This window comes from Struthio camelus, chromosome 3, assembly GCF_040807025.1.
Source record: "Struthio camelus isolate bStrCam1 chromosome 3, bStrCam1.hap1, whole genome shotgun sequence".
Classification (NCBI taxonomy): Eukaryota; Metazoa; Chordata; class Aves; order Struthioniformes; family Struthionidae; genus Struthio; species Struthio camelus.
Window position 1 is genome coordinate 43,058,856 of NC_090944.1, and position 26,351 is coordinate 43,085,206.

Below are 26,351 nucleotides of genomic sequence, written 5' to 3' on the forward strand. Positions count from 1 at the left end.
AAATGAGTTTATCTTTTTTCATGTTTATTTCTTTGATATGTTTCTGAGATTTTTTTCTAACATTGTACTTCTACGAAAATAAACAGCCACACAAATAGAAACAACCACTGTCTCGAGTATCATGAAAATATTAATTAATTAAAGCATACCAGCTTTAAATTAATATTTAATTTAATATTTAGCTTGTGTGGCCAGCTTGCCACACAAGCTAAAACCCTCATCTTGGGCCACTAAAGAAAATAGAACAAGGGTAGAAAGACTGCAGAAATTTTATTTCCTCCACAGTGTCTATGACAGAACAGACCAACAGACAGAGCAGACCAATGTTCTGTTCTGTTCTGTGACAGAACAGACCAATATGAGTCTTGTCCTCAGTTTGGCTGAAATCTAGAGTTGCATGACAAAGGTAAAAAGAGGCTGCCAGCCGACTTGAACATCTCTGAAGCCCAAACTAATGATTCCTGGTGACTACATAAAATCATTCCAAGAACTGGCAGAGCTATTGAGCCTCAGTCACAGTTATTCCAGTCTAAAAAAATTTAGGCAAGGCTGTCTATTCAAGAAAGCTGGAACCATATCTAGTAAGCATTTCTGTGCTCTAAGATTAATTTTGGTGCCTAAATTTACAGGACTGGTCAATTGAAAGTCCATATTTCAGGTCATCTTTTAGTCACTTTTTAGTACATCTGACCTATTTATGTACTTGAGATACCTTGAGTACCTACAGTTTCTACCCTTATCTTCCTAAAGCTGAGTTATCCTGAGTTGTCATCTTTTACAATTATTTAAACTCTGTCTCCAAAATGAAGCTGCAATCCAGAAAGTCATTCCTGCAACTGTCTCCCATATATCCTAATATGTTAGGTGTGCTTATAGTACACTTCTCTGAAATCAGCTGGAAAAACCATGGTAAGTTTCCTCCCTTTCAGAAGGCATGGATAGCCAATTTTCCTTTAAGATCTACTTCTGCGTATGTGATCTAGTTTGCACAAACTACTGAACAATAGACCCTACTGGAAAAGTATTTACTTTCCATACCTCTTGTTGAGGTATGAAAATTGAACAGTCAAAACCACAGTGGCAATGGGTGCTTGACTTATTCGTGTAATGAATCAGGAACTTTGCTGGAAAAGTGGAGATGTGCGGTTTCAGTCATCATTCTCTTCAATGTTTCTATTTTATATCTGTGATGATCTGAAGTAAAATGCACAAACAGTTCTGGGCACATGGCCCAGGAACGAAGTTCTTCCAAAAGCGAACTGAGTTCTCTAACCACTAAGTTACAAAGCCAGTTTGCTCTCCTTCTGCATTCCTGTCTGTGCCATAACTCAGCATCATCCAGAGCGAGGACTGCTTGCTATGAAAAATCTTGGGCAATTGGTGCACTTTCCTCAGCAGAACCAGGCCTGAAAGCCAGGTCTCCCACTTCCTGGTCAAGTACTGTAATTGTTGGGCTAGGATCTAAAATCTCTTAATTAGATACTGGGATTTAGGCACCTAAATCCAGTAATTGTTGTCATGCTCTGAACTGCAGTTTTAATAAGATGCCAAAGCTCATACAAAAAGTGAGTTTCAGATCCACCCTTTTTTTGTTTTTATTTTTTTGCTGACCTAGACATCCTAAAACATAATAAGAATTAAGGGACAAATTTTCTCATGTGCAAGAATTAAGCCCCTCATTCATGACAGTCAACAGAAGAAAAATTACCACACTTCAAGGCACTTCTCATGGTCAGGAATTTCTATATAACGCTATAACTATCAGCCTTAATGTCTTCAGAATGCCACCTAGAAAAACCAAATACGCCTTTTTCACAAACTTTGCTTCAAAAAATGTTTGTCTGCATAACTACTACAGCATAGCCACTGCAGAAATGAAAATGAAGGTTTGTTCATTTGGAATTAATATATTTTTTAATTTATGTGACAGCCAAGTACAACAATGATGTATTTGGATATAAGAGGTGATACACTGTTAGCTTTTCTCATACATCAAATGCAAATTAATGTCTCACAGTGAATAATGGAACATCACAGATTCATCTCTCCTATGAACTGTCATCATTCATTACAAAAATGATTAAAGATAATTACATTAATAGTAATTGTCATTGAGAGGGTCCTTCTAACTAGACTCTTCGGCCCTGCCTCTCACGTTCCATTTTCCACTTGCATATTGCAAGTAGCTGACCCTAGGAGAATCTGTTTGTGCCAGTGGCTATGCGGTTGCCACACCTAAGAAGAAAAACATATAAAAATTTTCCTGGATCCATACCAGCAACTGTCTTTTGAGAATGCTTGGAAATGGTAATTAAGAATAGAACCAGAAGAGAACCTTTGATCGCAGCAAGTCTGAATTTCACTGTTTCAAACAAAAAAGCCTGCTAGAGACCACACTCATTTCAAACAAGGAACAATTATATACCCCTTGATGAGTAAAAAGGGGCTGTGGCCCAAAACTAAACTGAAGGAAAAAAAAAAAAGAGGAAGCACTAAAACAATCAGTGAGAGTGTAAACTTTAAAGAAAATCAGATAGAGAGGGAAAAGGATTTTCTTGGGCAGAGTCTTGGAAGGAAAGCTAGGCTAAGAAATCTAAGCAGAGAAATTACTCTAGATGTCTTATTCCTATTGTGCTCTGGAAAATAGAATTTTGTGTATGAGATTTGGTAAATTATAGTACGAAAGAAGCAAATAATTCTATCATAAATTTGTCCTAATAAAAACAATAAACAAAGCCCCACATATTGGCCAACTGCTTGTGCCAAAGAAATGACACTATAATGTGCTTCTCCTTGCATTTCCCCTTCTAGTTCTACAACCTGAGGTGATACTCCAGTCTCAAAGTAACTTTTTGACAAATCGTCTGATGTGCCATTTATCCTCTGCCATTGTCCAAAAGCTGAAGGTGGAAGTGGAGCCACAACTTTTTTCTCGTGTCCTCTGCTTCAACTCCCAGAGTGAACAGAGCTTTTTACTGTACAGCTCCAGCAGCCAGAAGGGAATGATGACAAAATGCAACTTGGCTGAAGGAGATGATAGCTACAGAAATGGGGTCTCTGCACAACTGGTAAAAGTGAGGAGAGGAGTGAATAGGACCTCCTCTGTGTCATGTTTTTACTTCAAGAGACTGAAGTGAAAACGATACTTTCTTTCCCTTCATAATTAATATGAACCGTTAAAGCCCTTCTCCTGCCCTCATTAAATTCGTGAAGCTCCCATAGAATTTGGTTGTTCCAGATCAAGCTGTTCATGGCTGACAAGACCTAGAATTTGGACACTTGCCATGTATCAAGGTATAAAATGTCACTGATGAAGATGGTGAGCTGCATCTAGACGCCCAGTCCAGTATTTGCGTTTAGTTCTCTTTGTACCTGCACTTTATCTTGTCCCTGGAAAACCTTTAGCCCCTCCTAGGTGTTATCTGCATGCAGATGGAGGTACTTTATATCTCTAAAAATATTGCTGGCACTTTTCCCATAAGAAATCCTTGAAGAACCCCAGCCAATTCAAGCGTCACTATGCACTGGTGATAACTAATTTTAACTACATTGTGCACCCAATTTATGGTAATTTCATCCAGACTGTATTTCACTAATTTGTATGTAAGAATGTCATTCTTGTACAACTCTGAAAAACCTTATTAATGGCAATTCTACTGCATTGTTTTCTCCCCCTACCCCTTCCTTAGATGATAAGCAATGAACTAGTCAAACCATCATTTACTTTGGTGTGACTTGCTAGTGATAAAGCTATAATCCCACGGTCATGTGATATTGCAGCATCATGTCAGTGTTTTTATAAATCGGCTGGTGAATAATTTGCACCAATACCTTTCTGAATAGTGAAGTGTAGAAGACTACACAGATTCTTCTTTTTCTGTCTCCAAAGAAAAGACCTATATTTGCCCTCTTCAGGTCTCAGGATCTACCCCATCCTTCACTAGTTCTTAACAGATTGCTGAGGGCAGTTTTTAAAATAATATTGGGTCTTTAATTTATCTCATGATACATATAAAATTGCTTGTCCAAAAAGCACACTGACTAAATTAAAACATAGCAAATTATACTGTAAATGTTGCAGAGGAGGATGTGGAAGTAAGGATGAGAGTGACTGTGAACCCCCTGAGAATAATCCCCTGCACCAGTCATCAGCACCACTAGCACACTTATTACTTGGTACAGTTAATTGTGCTTTCTATAATTAAACAAGATAATAGTTTACGACAGAAGCATTATAGACCACTTTTGTAGCAAACAAAATTGAAAAAAAAAGTTTGAAAAGACTGGACGGAACAGTAGTTCTGTAAGCTAGTCCTAGAAGAAGAGGCGTAAGTTTCTTGTGAAGTTCAACTCCTGCATTGGTTTTGTTTGAAGAGCTGCAGCCTATCTCATTTTTCCTATTTGTAGTGGTATCGTTGATAAGGTGCCGCATAAAAGTGAGATACCACCCCTTGTGCTGCAGTGGTTTCTTCTGTGGAGCTCCTTACAACAAAGGCATGAATGAGAAGCCAGGAGTGAAGGAGAGAGAACACATTTTGGAGGAAAAGGCAGTAAAAGTGAGGGTGTCATTACTCAGGCTGTCTGCCTGTGTATCACACAGTGGTGTGATACAACAGTGGAAGACGGGAAGGACTGAGGCAGAAAATAGACATTTCATTGTATTTACTAAGTAGTACTATGTCCTTGATATCATATTTCCTATTTCACCCGTAATTAGAAATGTTGATCAAAGTCAACTGTATACCACAAAAATGTGATTGCTTGCATCTCAGCTGAAATGATAGACAGGTTATTTTATTATGCGTTTTATGGTCTTCATCCAACAACAAATTAAAACAGAATTTGGTTTAATAATTACAGGTTCCCACAGATCTTTCATCTTGGTATGCTATGAAAATTATCCTTTGAAGGTAAGGCAGTTAAACTCCCTGCTCAGCAAGCATTCAGGCAACGTTTTCTGCCAACTTGTTCTTACTTGCGGTCAGGAGAAAACCCATCAGGGTTAAACATTAAGATTTATGTGCTGATTATTCTTTCAACCAGAATAATGGATTTACTAAGAATCTTCCTTCTTTCTACCTATAAAAGCAACTTTTCTTTCCCCACTCAACGTACATGTGATTAAGAATCAGTTCATGCAAATTCTTTTCATACCATGAACTTCCCCAGAGTTTTGGCCATGAGTAAGAGTTCTTTTTGCTGAGCTCAGTTGGTTATTCTGTTCAAATCAGTTTAGACAAGCATTTCACCGAATAAAGGACACTCGTAGCTCCCCAGCACTTTTATGAGAAGTTTTTTTTTTCCTCTGGTCTCTTTCTTATCTGGTAGTGTTCTAAAGAATGACACCAGCCCCGAATGGAAACCTTTCAGTTGGTACCACTGCTCCTGATTAGACTCCTTAGGTGTTACTCACCGATCAGCTCTAAGACAGAGAAGGAAAATCAGTTTCCACATTTTGAATATGTAAGTCCCTTGAGTTCATTGTTTCCCATATTATCTGCTACTTTATTCCTCTTGAGCCAAAGGCAAGATACATATATTATTAAAGACCTGAATATCCCTTGATGGAGCCCTCAGCCATGACAGACTATCTGAGCAGGATTCAGTCATGCAAACATTCGTATCTAATGCACCTTAGACAGCTAGAGGTGTCCCACCTAACCACCAGCTCCCCTACCAAAGGACACCAGTCTCCCCTCTGTCCTGTGTCGTAGATCCTAGCTCCATCTCTCTTAGAGTAGTACTGAAACTTAGTACACGGAGTAGTACTTACAAAAGCCAAGCTGGTTACAGCGATGTGCAGAGTTATAACATAGCATCCGAACCACGTAACCTGGCAAACTAGCTTGTGTCTTAATCTAGGCAGCTAGTGAAGCACTCATCCTAAAGTAACTACCTCTATTTCCTATTCAGGCAGTAGAGGTAGACAGAGCTCTTCAAGGAAGGAAATAATATGAATCTCTGCATAAGAACTTAAGTTAGAGGGCCAGAATGCACCCTACGTTCATAAAAGATTTTCTCACTTCACCACACTGGGAAGCAAACTGAGGCAGCAATACTTTAAAAAGTCAAAAACTCAAAACATTTATATGAAAAGCAGAAGTTATTGGCTTTCTCTAATTTGGAGCAAAGACCTTAGGCCATTAAAGAAGTCTCAAAGGACAGATAGCATCAAAAAGGAACTTATATTATATTACATCGTGCATATTTTATTATAGTACATACTCAAGTGCACATATAAGGCAGAATTTTACTTCAGTTTTATTTCTACATATGCTCTTTAATTTTCTCTGTTGCATAATATTACCTTTTATCTGCTTTTTATTCACCAACTCAGTTATGGCACTGAGTGACATAATCGTAAGTCACAAAATTCCTAGAGTTTAATATTATAACTCTGTACCAATTTTTTTTTTTTATCTACCTTGATCAATTCTATTTCCATCAGGTAAGAGAGTAGTCATCTGAACAACAAATAGCCTCATCTTGTTAATGTGTCTTACTTTCAACAGCAAGTATTCAAAGATTGGGCCCTAAGTGAAGAAACAGTCACAGAATTTTTTTAAATGACCTTAAAAAATTCCATAACGTGTGAAATTTGTATCAGAACCTAAATACATGGCTCCGAACCCAGACATCCAGATTTAGCAAAGTACTTATTTCTTACTGCTGGCCAAAGCTCTCAAGCATCTTTGGTGCCAACAATTTTTAAAGTATATTCTTTTACATTTTAAATTGGGAAACCATACTCCTCCTTCCTCCTGTCCCAAAGATATGCAGCACACAATAAATAATCAATTTTTTGCTAATATTCTACTTTAAATAAAAAATTACAAATCCTCATTTTAAAGCAAAAAAAATAACCTTATGTGGCAAAACAGTGTTCCCATTAAAATCTATAAGATGTTTGCTACTGACTGCATGGTAATGGAGTTTTTGCGATACGGTCAGTTTCTGCCAGAAAAACATCAGTGATCAAAAAGTAATGCAAGCGCTCCCTACATACTGACTCTTTGTCAAAAGCTTGATATTTATTTAAAGCTTATAACATATAATTTAGGAAACAGATTTCTTCAGAAATATGTGCCTAGGGCACAGCACAGGCCTCAGTGTTGGTTTGACAGTGATATCCTATGACATTGCTTTCCTGTCTTCTGCCTGGACAAACGACACCCACGCTGTAATCTTAAATCAGATTAGTAGAAACGCATACATAAAAGCTTCTTTTCATACTTATTATGTGAAGATGTGTTATTTTATTTTCACTAATACTTAATGAGAAGAGTTTTTATTTAATAATTCCAAGAAGCAAATTCTATTAATCTCCTTGCTGTTCCCAGAGCTTGGTGAGTTCTGAAGAAGTTTGCTGTACTCGAGCTTCCTAAAAGATAAAAAGTATAAAGATAAAAAGTATCATAAATATCATAAATATCATAAGTATCATAATAAATAAGTTACCAAAAAAAAAAAAAAAGAGGGGGACAGAAAAAAATCCAGAAATGCTGAGCTTAGTCTGAGCTGGCTCAGACGCAAAGAAGCCAGTATTCCCAATGGCTGAGATTTCATTCCAGTAACTTCTGCAATCCCATCCTAGATTTGTTATATACTTGCAAGGATGATGGAAAAAAGTAAGTTATTAAATATAGGAGCACTTTTGCTAAAACGTATCTACGCAGATGTTAAAAGCTATTGAGCTGACACAGAATATATTTAAGAGCATGGTAGCATTAACCTTACATCAGTTAACTGCTGCCACATAACCTATTGTGTGAAACAGACAAAAAATGAGCTATATACTTTAGCAATTTGTTGATTACTCTTTCTTTTTCATTAAAGATGTACTCCTTTATTTCTTTTTGCTAATGACTATACATATAACTATCATTTACATTTTAAAATTTAGGTCTTAAGTGTTCAAAGTTCACAATGACAAGAAATATTTTTTGCCAGTGGTCCATCACAAAAATCTGGTGTCATCCTGTGGGGAGCTCAAGAAAGAGATCCAGGAAAACCTTAACAGAAGAATAACATAATCTCTCTTGTATTTTCAATAGATGTGAATTTCTTCAAAAGGAGGCGCTACTGCTGCTCTGAAGTAATTGACATCGATATTTGAGTGCAGTAAGTCAATTGCTACCAGAAATTTTATCAAAAATGTTTATTGTTAATGGTTTTGACTAACAAAAGTGTTAATCTGGGTGGGGTTGCTGAGGGAATTCAACTTATTTTTTCGGGAAAATGAAATACAGTCTATCCTTAAATACTTTATCCCTATCTATCTTCAGTGTAAATGGCATAATTCCTAAGTGTGCAAGGCAAATCTTGGCAAGTATAAGTACTAGCTAGCGTGATGCCGGCTGATGTATCCTCAAGAGGGCTTAGGATAAAAATAACATTATCTTAAAAGTGAGAGGAGGACCTACACTCTTATTACTAAAACCAGGCATGATTTATTTGCATTATACAAGGACAAGAGATTTTCTTGACTAAGGCCACATGTGTAAGAGTGTAGACAAGAGAAAATAAAAAGCATCCCTCTGTGCGCTTTCATATTTGGTTTGGGCACATTTATTACACATCCAACAGCGCTATCACTGACTAAGGGAGAACAGGGGTTCTCTAGGAAGGAGATGAGAAACTGCATAAAGTAGGACCTACAGAAACCACAATGAATCATCTAGTCCATTCCTCTTCTCTAGAGGAGGATCAGCAATACAAAATCATTCTTAACTAAAGTTCATCTATTCTCTTTTAAAACCTTGAGTGATGGGTAAAGAGTCCACAACCTCCCTACGTGCTATCACAGTACATCACAGTTCTTTCCCTTTTTTTTTTTTGTTTTGTCTCCTTAATGTCAACTTAAATCTTTCTCTTTAGAATTTACCCAGCTGCCTCTTGTCCTAACCCGTCTGGCATGAAAAACAGTTTATTTCCTTCCTCATTCTAGGAATCTTTTATGGGTATGTGTTATCAGATTTTCCTTAAGCTTTGCTTCTCTGTAATACATATCCCTCATTCATTAAACTCTTCTTCATAGGCTTTTTTTTTTCAGATGTGCTATCATTCTCATTATTTTCCTCTGAAATTTTTCCAGCTGGTCAACCTCTTTCTTGAAAGTAGCCAGAAGTGGACATGGTGTTCCAGTCGAGACCCTTGGAGTGCCTCTATAGTGAAAAGTTTACTTCACATGTCAGGTATGTGATATTTCTGCTTATCCCTTCCAGCCTGGTATTTAGTTTTTACAGAACTGTATGATACTACAGATTCATGCTCAATGCAGCTTGAAACTGTGTAGTGATTACTCTCTAAATGTAGCATTTTCCATTTTTTCTGATCAAAAAAACAAACTATTTTTTTGCCAGTTTTCACGCTTCTTGAGGATTTTTGTAATAGTGTCGCTCTCTGATTGACTTAGATAGAATCGCTAACTGTTGGATAAAGTTTAGATGAGATGAACCTAAACCTAACTGAACTACCTGTACTTGTTCCTAGTGAACAGCATCCTTTTTTTAGACAGTGTCTCCAATATCATATGGTCATTTTGAGTTTTTATCCTGTCCTGCAAAGTGCTTTAGCATCTCTAATCTCGGCAGCATTTGCAGCTTTAATAAGTGCATCCCTTATGTGATTATAAAACTTCTTATTAAGTGATGAACTATGAATAGTTTGGGGTCTAGGAAAAACCCCAGTCCATGTGCCCTTCTGTTATGACACTGGACCAAGGAGAGTTATTCCCTATGTGTTTCTTCCAGCCAGTTTTGCTCTTGCCTTTGGATTATTTTCTACTGACTACATTTCCCTCACTGCTTAAGAAAATATTACAATACCGTATGAAAACTATTAGTAAAGTCAAGTAAGATCACATCTACTACTTTTCTCCTGTCTACAAGAGCTTTTATCCCTTCCCAGAATGACATTAAATGGATTTGAAGTGATTTGTTCTTAATAAATCCATTTTTGCTGTAGTACAGACTCAAGGCATAATTTAGTGAGACAGCATGCCCTGTGCTTCCAGTTTGAAATGGCAGTGACCCGTGCCAGGTTCACTGTTCAACATATAGACTTTCACTGTTCAACATATAGACGTACAGATATGAGCAGTGGCCTGTTTGTGCCTGCATCTCACCTGCCGTGAATCCAGTCTCCTCCACTGCATCTGCATCTGCACTGTGAAACCTGGAGCGATCTCCATCTCTCTGACCTGTACGCATCCTCAACCACTTTCTGTGCGCTTTCTGCACACCATTTGCCTATGCTTTTCTTTCCTGCCTCTCCATACCGGCTTCCACGCAAAGGAGTTGCAAGTGCCTTGGGTGGAAGGGCACTGGAGCTTGCTCCAATCAGTTCCCCAGCCCGGCAGCTCAGGGCACCAGCACAATGTGGCTTCTCATGCTAATGACCCTGTCCTGTGGACATACACAGTCACTGGTTATAGGGTGCAGGTCCTCCTCTGTGCATACACAGTTACTCTGATTCTTTGAACTTCCCATCCGTGTGAGGAACTGTGCGTTTACAGAAACCACTGCTAGGGCCTCTGTATTATTCACTATGGCCTGGTGTCTCGTATTCATCATCTTCTTATCTTCCAAGTGTTTGTGTCCAGAAATAAAAGCAATGACGACTGGTCTGTAGTTCTCTGGCTTTTTCTGTGTTTCTATTTTCAAAGAAAGGCATAATGAGTGCCTTTTTTTCCAGTCTTGTGCAATTCCAACCTCTTTCCACAGTTTTTCAGAGAAAATCATTAATGTCTCCATAGTGGAATTGATAGGGTTCACCTCGTGCAAAAATATCAGTACAGAAACTCCTAAGGGATAACAAGGCAACAGGAAACTAACAGCATAGATATATCATAAACAACTCTGTTATCAATAATCCCTTAGAGTAAGCACACCATCTGCTCTTCTGTGCCCTGTCAGCTTTCATAGCTCTAATGGGAGAGACTGCCAAGACAGATCTTGGCAGGTCCCACTGATACCTGGTAGGGTGCCAGCCAACAAAGTTTGTCAACTCAATCTAATTTCCTTCTTTGACAGGACAACTGGCTTACAGGATACACAGGAAGCAGTAGATATGATATGATATGTCTGACTTTAATAAGCTTTTGACTGTTTCTCACATGACATCCTCGTAAACAAACAAGGGAAATATGGTCTAGTGTGGTTTTTCCCAAACTAAAGTCACAACCCCAATTAGGGTCATGACAGTCATTAGTGGAACTGCAAGTTCAACTAAGACGCAGTTGCTTATGCAAGTATTTGAGTTGCACAAAATTGTCAGCCTGTGAGTAGTCGTTCACCACCAAAATAAGTTTGTACCTCACTAGTCAAAATGAAGTCACCACAAATTAGGAGAATAAACAGTCAAAAAAATAAATTGAAATAGTAGTTATCAATGGCTTAAACCAAAAGGGCATATCAATTGTGGTATGCAAAATGTTCCACCTAGGTCAGACATTATTCTGTATTTACACAAGCGGCTTGAATAACAAAACAGAAAACTCATTTATCAACAGGACTGTTGCAAATAAAATTCACAAGGATCATTAACAAATGTTATACATAGGACAGATGAGGTAATGATAGTTCTCTAGGCTGTAAAGCTTTATATTGAAAATTTTCATTCAAATAGTTATTACAGGCATTGTAGTAAGCTTCCAAAAGGTTGAATGTGTCACACTATTTTGAAACAGCAGCCCCTTACCCAAATTTTATTTAGCACTTAAGATTTAAATCTTGGTGAGATAAGAGAGGACAATAGAAAAAGTGAAAGTGGAGGAGGGACTGGAAAGAGGGTTACAGAATGAAGATAAATTGCCTTAGCATTTCCTCTTGTTCTTTGTTTTGTGTTGAAGGAGAGTATACAACCAATGGAAACACGTGACAAGAAGCCACCACATTGGATACCCCTAAACAGTAGTGTGGACATTCATTCCTGATTCATATATACATTTCACTAAATGACCTTAATGTGCCTGACTTTCTAAATGCAAGAAATAAGTATACAAATAAAAAGATAGGTAGGGGTTACTTTTAATTATTAAAAAAATCAATTTCAGTGGCATTTGTAACTCAAGAAAAGGATTGTTCACCTGATGGATATGCCTGAATCTTATCTCCTCAAGCCCCTTTACTCAGCAATCTTTGAGCGTCTGTCACAAGTGTTCTTTCACAGGAGGGTTTCAGATCCAGCATTTCTTTCTTGTCTTCATATCACTTCTCTTCAGACATAGGTGCTTTCCCAGGTCCCAGTCATGCCGTCAGCGTGCTTTTCATGCTTCTGAGCCAACAGCAAACAATGAGGCATTTCAGAGGGAGATGGGGTTTGGACACCTGACTGTGTTAAACATTTCCAGTTATCTGGTAAGCAAGTCACAACAACTCATTGACGCATATACAGCAGTTATTTTTCAGTAATAAATGATGACTTACCTTACTGGAATTCTTGCATTTCTTATCTCAGTGACATCATAAGGCAAAAAGGACGCTGGATAAATAAAAGACATACAGCAGTAGAAATAAGGCCTTGATTTGGAGAGCACTGTAGAAGAAACGTCCCATCTATCTTTCCCATGATCCCCTCTAAACACTGCCAGAAAAACTTTTGCTGGAAAACACTCCGAAAGAACTAAGAGAGCAGTCAGAAAAGGATTATGTTTATCCAGTAACCACTAGAGAAATCAAGGTACTGGAAAAGATAAAGATTAGATTAATTAATAGGCCTTTATACTTGGTGTTCTTAATCATACATTTCTCTGATATATTGTTTAACAGTCAGTTGGTATTACATGATGAAGTCATAAATTATCCCTAATATCCTGTAAAAATACTGTTATTTTCTGGAAATAAAACATCCACCACATTCCCAGTCCTATTTGAATAAATCAGTTAATGATGAGGAACAAATATGAGTACACTCTGTACCAGCTCAGGCATTTGGCTTTGGAAAGTATGTTTAGAGACAAAAATTTTAAAGGCTCTATATTTTATGAATATAGCTCTATAAAGCATTTGGCATGGTTGGCATGCCAGGAAAAGGTCAAAAGTTACACGCCTACCATAAAAACTAGCAAGACTGCCTATAGAGTTCATTAACAATCAATCCTATGCTTGTACATAAGATCAAATATTTGCACTTTTTTATTTCATTAAATGATAAAATATACATCTCAGAACCGTAGCAACTATTTTTAACATCAGTTAAAGCGCCAGGCACTTCCACATAAGAGATCACACTAAATAACCATGAGGCACAAAATATGCTGGCTCTGCTTTTCCTTCACACATTACCTCTATCCATACAGGCTTTCCCATCTTGCTTCAAAAGCCCTGATGATGTCAGCTCCCAGGTGAAGGGAAGTGATCCGTCACAGATAGTATCCAGCTAAAATTCCTCCTTGGAGTTCCTGTTGTGGGGGTATCAGCTCAGGAGGCTGCGCAGATTTCCTTCTCAGAAATGAAGTCTCTCAGGGAGCTCTTTAGCCTATGTTCTAAAGTAAAAAAGGTAAAATGTGCAATATAAATAATGCAGTTGGGTCCCAACATTCATTCTAGTTGATTTGCTTGGCAGTGGTACAAGTGAAGAGAGAGTGAGAAGTCCATTTAAGCGGGATTGCTGAGCTCTGACGCACACTGAGCAGGAGTTTTGAGAGATGTATAAAAAGGAATATAATGCAGAGAGCCTCTGAGGGAAGAAAAAAAAATGGGGAAAAGCCCAAAGTCAACAGAACTGAGGATCTGAGTTCTGAAAATAAAAAGAGCAAAGCAAGCACACATTAAGGGTTTAGCACGGCAAGGACATCCCCTTGATGTAAAAGGATCTAAATGCAGAAGAGGAAAGGAGCTGGGAAAGATTTGTCTAATGAGGATTTTTTTTTTTTTGGTAGAATGACTAAGAACTTTTTCTGTGGAAGAGAATACATCTTTACGTTGTTTCAAATATTTTCCCAGGAATATTTCCACCATTTTAACTCACGGCCATTCAGCCCTGGTACACTGGTAGCACTTGACTTGTCCCCCTGACATGGGGGAATGATAGGAACCTGGCTGGTTTAGGCAGACTGTACAGCAAGAGTAAGCCTGCACAGTTAAAGTGTAAGTACTGTTTCTTCCTGTCTATACAAAATCTCAAGCTGCTCTGAAAGCTCTGAATCACTTTGGTAGGTGTTGCCAAATTCCGCTGTTATTTACACTGCTCTGCATCCCAGAAGTACTTCATTAAAAAACACAAATGTGGTGATGTTCCTCCAAATTTACACCAGTATTTGTACAAGTAGGAGCAGGCCACCAGAATGGAAAGTTTAGGTCCAGAGAGTGAAAGTTTCCAAAATCTATAAGCAACTGAAAGTATATTTTGAATAGAAACCCTTTTAAGTAGCGGATGCATTGCTGTTCCTGACTTCACAATATCACAGTTATCTTAATACTTTTTCTACATACGCATATAGTGCTTCAATTTGGCACCCACAGTCGCATGTGTGTGGACATACCTATACCTCTCCTTTTAGTGAATGACTCCTCAGATTCTGACATTCTTTCAGATGATGCTGTTCAGCTTTTTATCTTTTTACCTCTCTGTTTATTATCATGATATTGAAGCAGAAATCTTTCTTTACTTAAAAAGTGTACGACAGAAAGACCCACACAAGGCATATAATAGACAGGAGTCTGTTAGGTATATTTCAATATGAGATGGTGTCTAGATAACATAAGTCTAGTTTTTCTGTTAAAGAGTGAGAAGTACTGAGTGTCAGTCTTTTTGGGGTACTTAAAGACCAGGGAAGGGGCCATTGAGCTGTTTAGTCTCCCTTGAATTAAGTGGATAAGAATAGCAAAGGGATTGCATTTTACACTACCAGGGATACACAAGGGCATTCCCACTGAGTGTTCCACTGGTGACAGATATCAGCTGTTCACTGATCCTTGTCTGGTTGGGGGCCACTTTGCTGAGAAGAAGGAAAAAGGAAGCTGGCACCTGTCAATAAGTATCTTAGGATGTAACCCTGAGACCAAAAAAAAAAAAAAAAAAAAAAAGTAAAGCATTTCAAAGTAATTATTTGCTGCCAGCAATATAAAGGATTATTTTCAAAATACATTTCCAGCACAGCAAGCACAAATTGGCAACATGACTCATTCACATAAATTGGATGTGATTTCCTGCTTTTCACTCTAAAAGTATCCCCCCTCCCAAGTTTCAAAAACAGGGTGAGGGGATCCACAAATCCCATGAGCTGGTGCTGCCCGCCACAGCCACGGCAGTTGCCATATGCATGAAACCAACCTTTTTGGAGACTGGGTACAAGATGTTCTTTCACAAAAAGCTGTGCACATAGCCAAAAGCAGACAGGAAAATTACGTGGAAAGAAGTCAAGGGAAAACAAGAAATGAGAATGAAAAAAAAGTAAAGGTATAGTTCTAGAGCAAAAGAATGCACTTGAGACTGAAAACAGTGAAACGTGTTTGGTCTGTGTGCTGTAGAAGAAAGACATGAAGGTTTTCAGACACATATAGTTTCCAAGATTTCTTACACACAGCATATTTACTCTCTCTTGCCTTTTTTTTCTCTCTCCAGGGGGTATTTCACAGTTTTTTGGACCACCAAGCAACAAAAGCAATGATAGTAGTGAATGACTCACATCCAGACATTTCTAACCTATTAGTCAGATATCTGTTACTGGAACAAGTATTGATTCTGCGCCTGACTGAATGAGAGACGTCTCTCATGGCTCATGAGGGAAGGTATGAGATATTCAGGGATCGCGGTTGTCTCCAATAAATGTGTGTCTTTCCAGACAGGGGTTCCCAAACTGTGATATAAACACTGCGAGCAGTTTCAGGCTGCTTCTGTGAATGATGATCCCTAAATCAATTAAATTTAGGAATCCTGCTTTAGCCTGAATCAATACAGCCTGCTGGCAGCAGTGACGGGAGCAGGTCTAACTCTGTCTGTACAGAGGCTGAAGGTCTATGAGAGCATGCTCACACAGGCATTTATCAGCTGATCAGCAGCAATTGCCTACATGAAGGTTGCTACTAGAGCCACAAAGTACCTGGATGTAAGCAGTTACGGCCAGTCGGCTAATGCGTGGTATCTGCCCGTGCTGAGATACCCCCATGATAACTCGAGGCCAGGGAAAAGGTGAGAGGAGATCGGGCTAGCTCTGGTTCTGGAAAACAGAGGGTGAGAGAGAGCCTTGAAGAAGACAGGCATACTAAGTGGGGTAGAACCTGAAAGAGCGAAGGAAGCCAAAAGCACACACCGCTGTGTATGCACCAGACCTGGCAGGGAGCCAGGAGCTGTCTCTGAGTTGGAGGTACTCAAGTAAATAAGCTGAGAATCTCCATTTGGCAGCTCTGACCCCGCTTAGCTTTATTCCTTCACTTCAAAGCGACTAGTCACATGCTTGGAGTTAAGCAAATGCTGAACTGCTTTTGGATCGGGGCCCAAGGAGCTAAATGGTTAATATATGTTTATAGCTTTACTGTACTCTGTTCTTTGGCTCACTCACTGGCTAGCAGAATCATGTGTATTCAGTCCAATATGTTATTAACATGCCTTTGTGACTCTTGGATTTGTTCTATCCGCAGCTGAGAGACTTAGTTGAAATCCTTGCTAAAGGTCATAATGTCTCCTTAACCATATGCGATCAAAGTCCTCACTGGAGTAGTTTAGTCTTCTTTTAGGGCTTTTCAAGAACCACTACTGAGATACTGGGAACCACTGCCACAGGAAAGAAAAAGGGGTTTCCTTCTTTCACAATGTTTTAAGTATTTTTTTTTTAATTTTTATGTATCTAATAGCTTTTTTGCTAATCAAAAAAAAATCTAATCATACACGTGCAAGAGAAAAAAAGCCTCATAAAGGGCAGATACGGCCCATTTTTTTTAGTCACAGCTCTTTCCTCTCTCTTCAATGTTTTTTGCATCCTCGATTCAGTGATGTCCTTCATAAAACCAATCCAAGTTAATAGCATGTACAATGCAACTCTAGCAAAGTGGAACCTAAAGACGGGCGAAACAAGTCGTACTGCATACAATGAGTACTTGTAGAACAGAGGATAAGTGTGTATCCTCTCTTTGACAGAAAGATGTTTCTGTACTTGCTGCTACAGAAAGAACAAAATGTATGTGTACTAAGATGGAAAATAAATAGCAGCATCTAAGCACAAAATTACACAATGACAATCTTGTCTAGTTCCTTCAATATTAAAAAAAAAAATTGAAAATACGAGCTAATGGCATACTGAAGTCATTGTGTGATCCTGATTTTGGATCCTCACAAAATCTTCATAGATTTTAAGAAAATAATGAAAAAAAATGCATCTGCCAAGCTGAAACCTGTAAAATATTCAAAAATTGCCTTTTGTACTAAGAAGGAAAACAGCTTTATTTCTTTCGCTAAAATTTAAAATACTCAGAACCATGGAAGAGAAAGTTGGGGCCACATTGTAAAAAAAAAACAAACTCACTTTTCTTTCATTAGTCTGATGTTTTAACTTACTTCTGGCAGTATTTGGCTCTCCTGGGTACCTTTGACGTGCCAGTGGTGGTTGTTGCATCTGCTTGCAGTGTACGCTGCACATATTTTAAGGAAACTATGCTCTGACACATCAGGCAGGTTTGTTTCCAGGAACATGAATACTAACACCCCATCGGTTTCAAGAGGCAGGCTGCTATTTTGAGCAAACAAGCCTTCCCTAACTGTTCGAAACCCAGCTCTAAGCGCATTCTCCGGCCTGGATCCCCTAGCTACACTGGTGAGTTATCTCATAGCTAATGTAGCTATTAATGTTGCTAAACACAGTGAGGAAGCAGCATGCCATCAGCCCAGGGGATGAGATCTGGACAAGATGAAATTACGTGAATCACCAAGTCCATCCACTATCCTCAACCAGGTAACGTGCTATTGGATCAAAGAGCTCTGCTCTTCCCAACTGCAAAACCCTCAGAGTATTTCCCAGCATCTTATAAAAATGTTAAGGCCTTTACTACCAAAACAGCTGAAGATAATATCTTTGGCATCTCCCCATGTCAGAGATTTTTGCACTTGCAATAAAAATTCAAGGATCCTTGCTAATCTGACCTGGGGAAAAATTCCTTCCTGAACCCAATCTACTGATCAGTTTAACTCTGGGTGTGGGAGGAAGACACCCCAAACAGGCACTGCATAAATGTTTTCAGCCCTCGTTGATACATAGTCTCAGATCAAAGTGACAGAATGAGACAAGAGAGAGGGAAAAGAAATCTGTCCTTCCACCTGCAAGGTGCTGGTGGGAGGTGGAAGAAGGATATTCTTGTTGTCCCTTTGGTCTTTGTTTTGAGGGGAAAAAATTCACATGCCCTAATAAGACTCTTCCCTACAGTTCCCAGGAATATTTCCTCCTTCTCAGCATAGAGCATATGCTGTTTTTTAGTCTCATGTAGTAAGTCTCAATCTTCCTGACATTGTCCATGTTGTCTTATATTTATCATTCCCTCTAAGCTTCGTGGTGACTATGAGAAAATCAATATATCTTTCAATTAAGGGATCCTTAGTTTGAGGTACTGCCAGCTGACTTCAGGGCTATTCTAAGGGCCCAAAGACATGGTTAATGGCTGTTCCCAGACCCACTAGATGGCACTGTGTATGGCTATTATGAGTCCTTCCCAAATCTGAGGCTCAAATTAGGGTGAGCCCAGAATCGTAAAACTTGGCTGCGTGACTTCAATTTCCAGCACAAGTCCCTCAGTCTGGAGCTCCACACAGCTGTTCCGCCTGTTCAGCAACTTTTGGGGTCTCTCAGTCACTCTAAATTAATGCTCATTTAAACAATTACCAGTATTTTTTCCCAAGAAGCTCCAAGATGATTTTTTTACAGTTCCTGGATCCTGCCCAAAACATTCCAGAGGTTTCACGAAATATTTAGAAGGTCAGTAAGTTTGAGTAGTCTGGCTGGCTGATGTGCAATGCGTATGTGAGTGGAAGGGTACAAACTTCAATTAAGCCTCCCAGAAATACTGCAGATTACAGGAATATTGACGTGACCCTTACTTTCCACGCTGGTTACATCAGCCCTGCTCTATAGGTTCAGTTCAGATCCCAATGAGCTGCATGTTGGAGCAGGAGAGTTTTACACTGAGATCTTTAAGAGTTGGATAGGGGCCTCTGTTAAGTTTCCAAACATTGAAAACGAGTGTGCTGACATTTGGTAAATCTTTCCCCCTTTTCTGAACGAGGGTTCTGCTCTTGCTTTGAACAGCATTTGCTAGTTTATGTTCACAATGAAAATTGATGGGACTATTGGGAAAATTGATGAGACTGCCATTTTCAGTCTGGGAGAGCAGCATTTTTGCCAAGTACATTTTCTTGACTGAAATGGGAGTTAAAATCTCAGCCCCTCTTTACTCTTTCTGCTTCTAATATACTATTTCCTCATAACCTGCTATTTTCTACTTTTTAAAGTTTCTTCTGTGTTGCAATTTCAGCAGCATTCTGAGCATGGGTTTGAGCCTTTCTTTTTAAATCTTTGGAACAGTGCTTTGCACCTCCCTAAACAAAAGTGCTATTTGAAACATCTCTTTTTCATCCTCTCACATCATTATTTACGCTAATAAAGTGAATTAGGCATTTTCCAATTGTGCCATTCAAGATTCAACCACAAACAAACTGATCTAAAAACCATACGCAAAATGTGCAAGCTGAACAAATAAAAATAAAATACTTTGGAAATGTAAAATACATTCCTGGGCCTTGCCCATTTGAAGCACGCCCTTCGGAGAAAGCCTCCATGAACCATCGGTTGGAGGTCAACTAAGCACTGGGACATACTCGCCGAGCCCTCAGTTGCTCCTCATCTGAAGGCTGCTGCCTCCAGACGTGGTAAACGCAGTAAGTGGCTATGTGAGGGTCCTGAGACCGCTCTCATGTAAAGGCCACACGGGGGGCAGACCTGGGGGGGCAGGAGGTAGAAGCCCTGGAGAGGAGATGTAAGCTGGAGAGCATGAAGGGAGAGGCAATTGTGTGAGACCTGGCAGGACTGCAAAGAGACTTCTGTGTTCGAGCCACAAAGTGACTGCGGACAAAGGGGAAAGCAGAGAAAAATGTTCTGAAAAAATCTCTTGGGGTTTTTTTAGCTTTAGACTGCCCTCAAGTGTGCCCAGAGCCTGCACAAAATCCAATAGTACCATAAGGAACTTCAGAAATTTAGAGGTGTTTCTAAACAGAGAGTGAAGGTTTAGGGTTTGGTCAATACAGTACTATGCAACAGCTTTACAGACTATTAAACTGGCATTTCTCTTGCCTGGCCAACTAGATTTTAAAAATTGAAAATATATATATAAAAATAATTAAAAAGCAGTTCATCTAGTCAGGTTTCCAAATAAAGCATGATTTGCTGTAATTTTTTTCGCCTCGTAGTCTCCAGACTTGGGCAGCGACAGGGTTTGCAAGCTCAACAGAGCTCTATTCATATTAGGACCTGGAAGGGGAATTCTTGGGATGGCTTGAACTCCAAATGTGTGTTAAAGTAGCCTTGGGGTTGCTTTAACTTATCCTTAGTAATGAGGTCTAGGGAGAACTAAACTATACTATATTCTGCCTTTTTCCTACCCTGTAGGGTAGGATTTACTGCTCTGCCGCAGAGGCCGAATCTGATCTCCATAACTTCCACTCCGTCCATGTAACAATTTCTTCTCTATTTTGAACCCTATTCATGCTACAGTTGATGGGTACACCTCACTTCTGAATTTTTCCTGCACTAGCAGCACATCATTTTGATGATACTTTATTAGCCTTTGCAACTGCCAAATAATTCCTCTGAAGATAAGTTTTGAGATCCCAGGGTCAGCAAACAGTGTCAAAATAGTTTGCCTCAGCATTCATCAGATAATGAACTTCTTGTAGTGTTATATGGTCTGGTTCATAAGTTTGTCTGTTTTTCAAGACAAGAAGGTATTTTGAAAAATATGAACTAAAAGTACAAAACTCATTGCCATGACATCAACAAGCCTTTAAAGAAAACTTTTCACAGATGTTGACAGCCATATAAGATTAGTTTGTCCGCAAAGACAGAAAAGCTAAACCAATATTTTGAAAGTAGAAGCTGTGAAACATCACTGATGATTTTCCCTAGCATAATTAATTGCACACCTGCATGTTCACATTTTATTCTGTGTCCTTTGATGCTATTAGTGATTCATGTTTCAACAGTTTAAAGAACATATGTTCACTTCTCTTGTAACTTCTTGCTTGGTCCTCTAATGAAGTAATTAACATGAGCATGTGATATTACCAGGGAAGTTGGCAAATACAAATCAAACTGTTTTTTGATGGGAGCTTGCAGGAATCCTCCGTGAGCTCGACTTGCACATGGAGGTTTTATAAGCAATTAAACTCTATCCTTGAAAATCCTGCCTTTAAAGCTTTTGGATCACCTGTACAGTTTTATGGTCTGCTACAGCTAATGAGAGTGTAGAAGCCTGTAGGAATAGCTAAAGCAAGAAAAAGGAATCTCATCAACCAGATGAGCTCAAATATCCTTAACCTTTTCCATGCTAAAGGATTTTCTTTCTACCCATGCTGCTTTAAATGGATGCTACATTTGAAAGCTAGAGTCAGGATTAAGAGGCAGTACAAAAGGTGCTTATTTTCTTCATCCCTTCTTGCACATTCTGCAGCAGGAGAGCTAACGGCTGCAAAGTGTGACAAATGGGACAAAATATTGCGTAAATGAACAAGATCTCTGTAGGGTGGAACCACTGGAAAAGTTTATCTGAACACTGCAGTATTTGGGCAGTGGCTTTAAGTGGGTATAAGATGTCAACCCTGCTTCTGTGTGTGTGCCACAGGCTAACACGACAACCCTCACCATCCTCTGCTAGCTTTGGCTGGGCAGCAGTAAGGACGGCCTGAGCTTTCTCTGCTCCTTTTTCTGCGACTCCTCAGCAGCAGGTCATTAACCTCCATGCTCACCCACCTTGAAAAGCTCAGGGAAAGAGGATAAACACGTTGCAGCCTCCTACTGCCATCGCTTGGAGCAGCAGATGTTTCATAAACTATGATAGGGAGAGTCTGTTCCCCATTAACACTGTGGCTGAAACTGATCCTGACGGCCTTTGAGCTGGGAGAGGTAGGAAGCTGGGACGCTGCCTCTGCCCATTTGCCTTTATACGCCTAGGCATGTGGTCACAGACACAGACAAAGCACGTGGGGAGCGGGACTGTGCTGGGAAGGGGTGTTTCGCATCCTTATCTGCCTCTGTGCCAGCACAGAGCCTGAGGCACTGGCTGTCCTTTAAACAATGAGTGTCCTCAATTAAACCTGCAGACACACCACAGGTCTACCTACTCTCTGCTTTATAGCAGTATAACACTGCTGAGTTCAGCAGATCAAGTGACGGAAGTCAGATCCAGTTTATCTACACTATTACTTATCTACAGCTATAAACCAGTGGCAATGCTGCAGGTTGCATCTTTCAGCATGTAAACATGACTTCAGCTGGTGCTCATCATGGTAAGGTGGCTGTTTAAAGACGTATGTAGGTCACAGTTACTGCCGAACACCCACCATCACATAGATGCTGGTGGTGATACAGACTCAACAGCAGCACTTTGGCTCTCAGCCTCCGGGGAGACATCAGGGTGGGAAGACTCTTTCGAGTTTCAAGCTGTAATTTCTCTTTAGGTGGACCAGGAGAAGATGCTGCAGAGAAAATTTTTGGAGCCATGCTTAGTGCCATCCTGTCCTGACCACAAGCAAAGCAAGCACATGTTTTTCATAATGCCGCTAATCTACTGTTCCCTTCATTCCTGAGGAGAGCAGCTCTCCAAGGGTGCTGACAACTATTGCTCCTTAACCAGTGGAAGAACACTGCACTGCTGAGCCAGCTGCCTGGAAATATTAATGTTGCTCTGTGGTTTCTTCGGGACTCTGGGCCAATATTTACCTCATCAGATGTATCTTTCCTTTGCTACTCTATCCCAACTCTATTTGCAGTGCGATCTATTTTCCATGAGTGACATGCCTGGGGGTCTCTAAAGGCAGTTAAAGGAAAGTAGGATGCAAAATGAAATGCACAGAGTGTACGGGAAAGAAAGCAAAAAATACACCCACTGATGACATGACAAATGCCGGCCGCAGGGGAGAGGAGCAGACACTGGGAAAGAGTGTGACAGGGCTGAGGAGGAGGCTAAGGCAGAGCAAGGAGGAGAAGATTGCAATTCCAGCCAAAGGTAATGAGACAGCAGAGGAACCGAAGCTGAATAAATTTACAGAATCTACAGAAGCTTCTGCAGCAAAAATAGAGTCCTGCAGCCATCTTTTTCCACAGACACACTATGATCATCCATACAGAGAAACAAAATGTTTAGGTGATTTGCCTTGGACAGGTTTCAAGGCCAGGTCTCTCCAACCCTCAGGCATAGACGTAACCAAGAGTTTTCTATTATGTTTATTTCCTTTAGGTAACTTGGAGAACATTGATTAAAGTGCCTTTAACTGTGCAAGACTCAATATTCAGGTGCCAGATGGGGGGATGCTCTATCCAGATGCAACATTGGCTCTGACCCCATCTTCCTTTCTTCGCTGTCCTTTTTTTATTATTTATTTATTTTTAAAGCTAAAGAGGTATGAAAGGAGGTGGAGAAGGTTAGTCTTGGCAATTTCTCTGTATGTATATAGCTTTTGGCCTAGAGTTATCAGTCTCATGCTGTGATTCAGTCAAAGGGGTAATAAATCTAGAGCTCATTACGGATCACAGGCACATTACCTTCATCCGACGGTTTCTGACTGATGTGCCCAACTAGACATCAGGGCCCTTAGTATGTATTTTGCCTCCAACAACAAAAAAAACTAGGGTTAGCTTTTAATCTGTCATCCAGACTCTTTTGTTCTGTCAGTTGGTCTCTGATGCCTGCACATCACTGCTAGTCTTTCTGTTCCCTTGTGTTTTGATGATACAGGTGTTGTTAATAAACTTCCCCTGTTCATATTCCAATTCAACCTGTTTATTTGGCTGATGAGCTGACTAATCTTTTCCATTTCTAATTTTTCAGTCTGTGATGGGTGCTGTGCAACCTTCCGGCTCCCTTTCCCATGCCTTTTCCCCCACCTGATAAAAAGCAGTGAGTAATCTGGTGTAAATAGACAGAAATGTGACAAAGAAGAAAAAAAGAGATGCTACATACCGCCTGAGGCAAAGGCCAGCTCTTTGTGTTTTCAGTATCTCTTTATGCCTTTGGGCCACCCTCATGGTGCCTTGAAAATGAACCTTAATTTCATAATGCTATATGGCAATATTTCTTTGCTGACAAACAATCATGATTGCGGTTGGGTAAGCACCTATTTGAAATTGGAAAAGCTAAATAATCCTTACAGTAGTTAAGTCTCAAAGGATTTTCTCTTCCTCCTGCAACTGAAAAAGAGAATAATCTTCAAAACACATTTTAAGTGCTTCAGCTCTGTATTAGTAGGGGTATTGCTTTGTCTACTTGGTAGGACTGAGGATTCGGAACATGAGGATATCAATTACACCTTCTTTTAGCTTTCCACAGGAGGTTTCCGAGGAAATGGCTAACTAGAACTAAATAGACAACCACATTTGTGCTGAATAGCTAGAAAGCAAAGGAAAACCATTATGTGGTTTTTTTGAAAGTTTTGGGTACTGTGGAAAAGATACGTAATGTTTCTGCTGAAAAAATGCCATCACAATTATCTGTATGTTCTTTATTCCACTCCAATGATTTTCAACAATGAATGTCTTTCTTGGGACCTTCATAAATAAATAAATAACTGGGAGCATTGTTGTCATGGAATACATTTATAAATGAGCTTACTACTACCCAGCTGCTCTGAACACTGTATATATTGCAAGTAAGTGATTAATTTTCCAGCTCTGACAGCTGGGGTTATAAAAAGGATCACTCTAAAATAAATAATGTTTGTTTGAGGTTGTTCTTTTTTTAAAAAAAGATTCACACTAAACCATTCCACAGACACCTGTGGGCTTACACAACGTACAGCTCCATATGTGTCCACTTTTCAGAATTACTTCCAGACACGGAAAGGAACAGATGTGGAGTGGCCATTTCCTTGTGAGTTTGACCTTCAGCATAGGCCCCTCATTCTTGCTATTCTTCACCCTCTGCTAATCATGCACTGGTTGCCTTTACAGTTTCTCTTTACTCATACATGCCTATTCATGTCAGAATTGATTCTCTTTGGTAATTACATTACTCCACAGATTCTCTTCATGATCAGAAAAACATTTGCTTTACTTCTGCCTTTCAGTTCACTGCTTGCTTTGGATAAAGCTGGGTATGGAAGTATTAAAATACCAAGGGAAAGCCTGCTGTCGCAAAGAGTTTGATCCAAAGTCCTTTGAAGTCATTCATAAGCAGTAGTTCCCAATTATCGGAATTAGACTTTGGATCTGCCCATGGCTTTTCTGGTCCAACAAGAAGCATGAGTATTAGAAAGTTTTCAAAAGACTCATCCTTATGGGATTACCAGTTTGATTTCCTGAATAATACTCTCTGAAGATTCAGATAAGCATGTCACCACTTGAAAGCTCTTCCTGTCATCTTAGGCCAGTATTCAAGCTCCTCTGCAGTTACGGTGCCCAAAGTTTCACAAGCAGTGGGTAATTTCAGCTGTACAACTGGGCTATTCCTCAGTCTCTCTCAGTTGAGAAGAGAAAGGATTTGCTTTCTTGATTCTAACATGGGAACCATCTGCTGCTTTTAAAAACATAGCCTTTATTATTGGGGTTATTTGAATTCTGATGCAATCTTACTGGAACAGTATTGGCACCATGTTGTGTCGCAAAGAACGTTCTTGGACTATTGTTCGTTTGCTACTGGCATGTCCTGTCTCTAACCCATTGTGTTTCTTCCCAGTGGTGTTTGTTAGACTATATGTTTGAAAGATCCCATTTTAATGGTGGTCCTAAATTTGGCATTCTCATGAACAGGAGTTCATCTCCCAGAAAGAAAATATACAGCAGGTAGTCATACACATGTAACAGTTGTAATTATTTATACACATAGTTTCTTTTCCCACAGAGTTTAAGCTCCCTAAGATATTTCTCTCTAAAAATTTGCAGTGCCTCTAGGATATTGTCTAGTGGGCTAAATGATTCAGTAGACTGTGGGTATCAGAGTAAAAAATTGTTTCTGCCTTTTCTGTAATATTTGCTTCTGAATCTGAAATGTGACTGCCACCTGAGGAACATTTTGGTTTTATTGGTCAAAATCTGCAAAGCATCACTCATGTCTCAGTCTCTGTTAAATTCAAATACCGCGCCCTACAGTGATCCGTTTTGTGTCATATTTTGTTTTAACACTAAATCCTAGAAAACACTGCACTGAGTCTGCAGGATA

General features: G+C 39.5%; 1 long non-coding RNA gene across 1 annotated transcript; it reads right to left on the reverse strand.

Moving 5' to 3' along the window:
- Nucleotides 1-12,095: 12,095 nt before the first annotated feature.
- LOC104153288 (uncharacterized) lies at nucleotides 12,096-13,452 on the reverse strand. Its single transcript, XR_696210.2, has 3 exons — nucleotides 13,287-13,452; nucleotides 12,429-12,483; nucleotides 12,096-12,333 (listed from the first exon to the last, which is right to left on the reverse strand). It is a non-coding gene; the product is annotated as an uncharacterized lncRNA (long non-coding RNA).
- Between the last annotated feature and the right edge of the window lie 12,899 nt (nucleotides 13,453-26,351).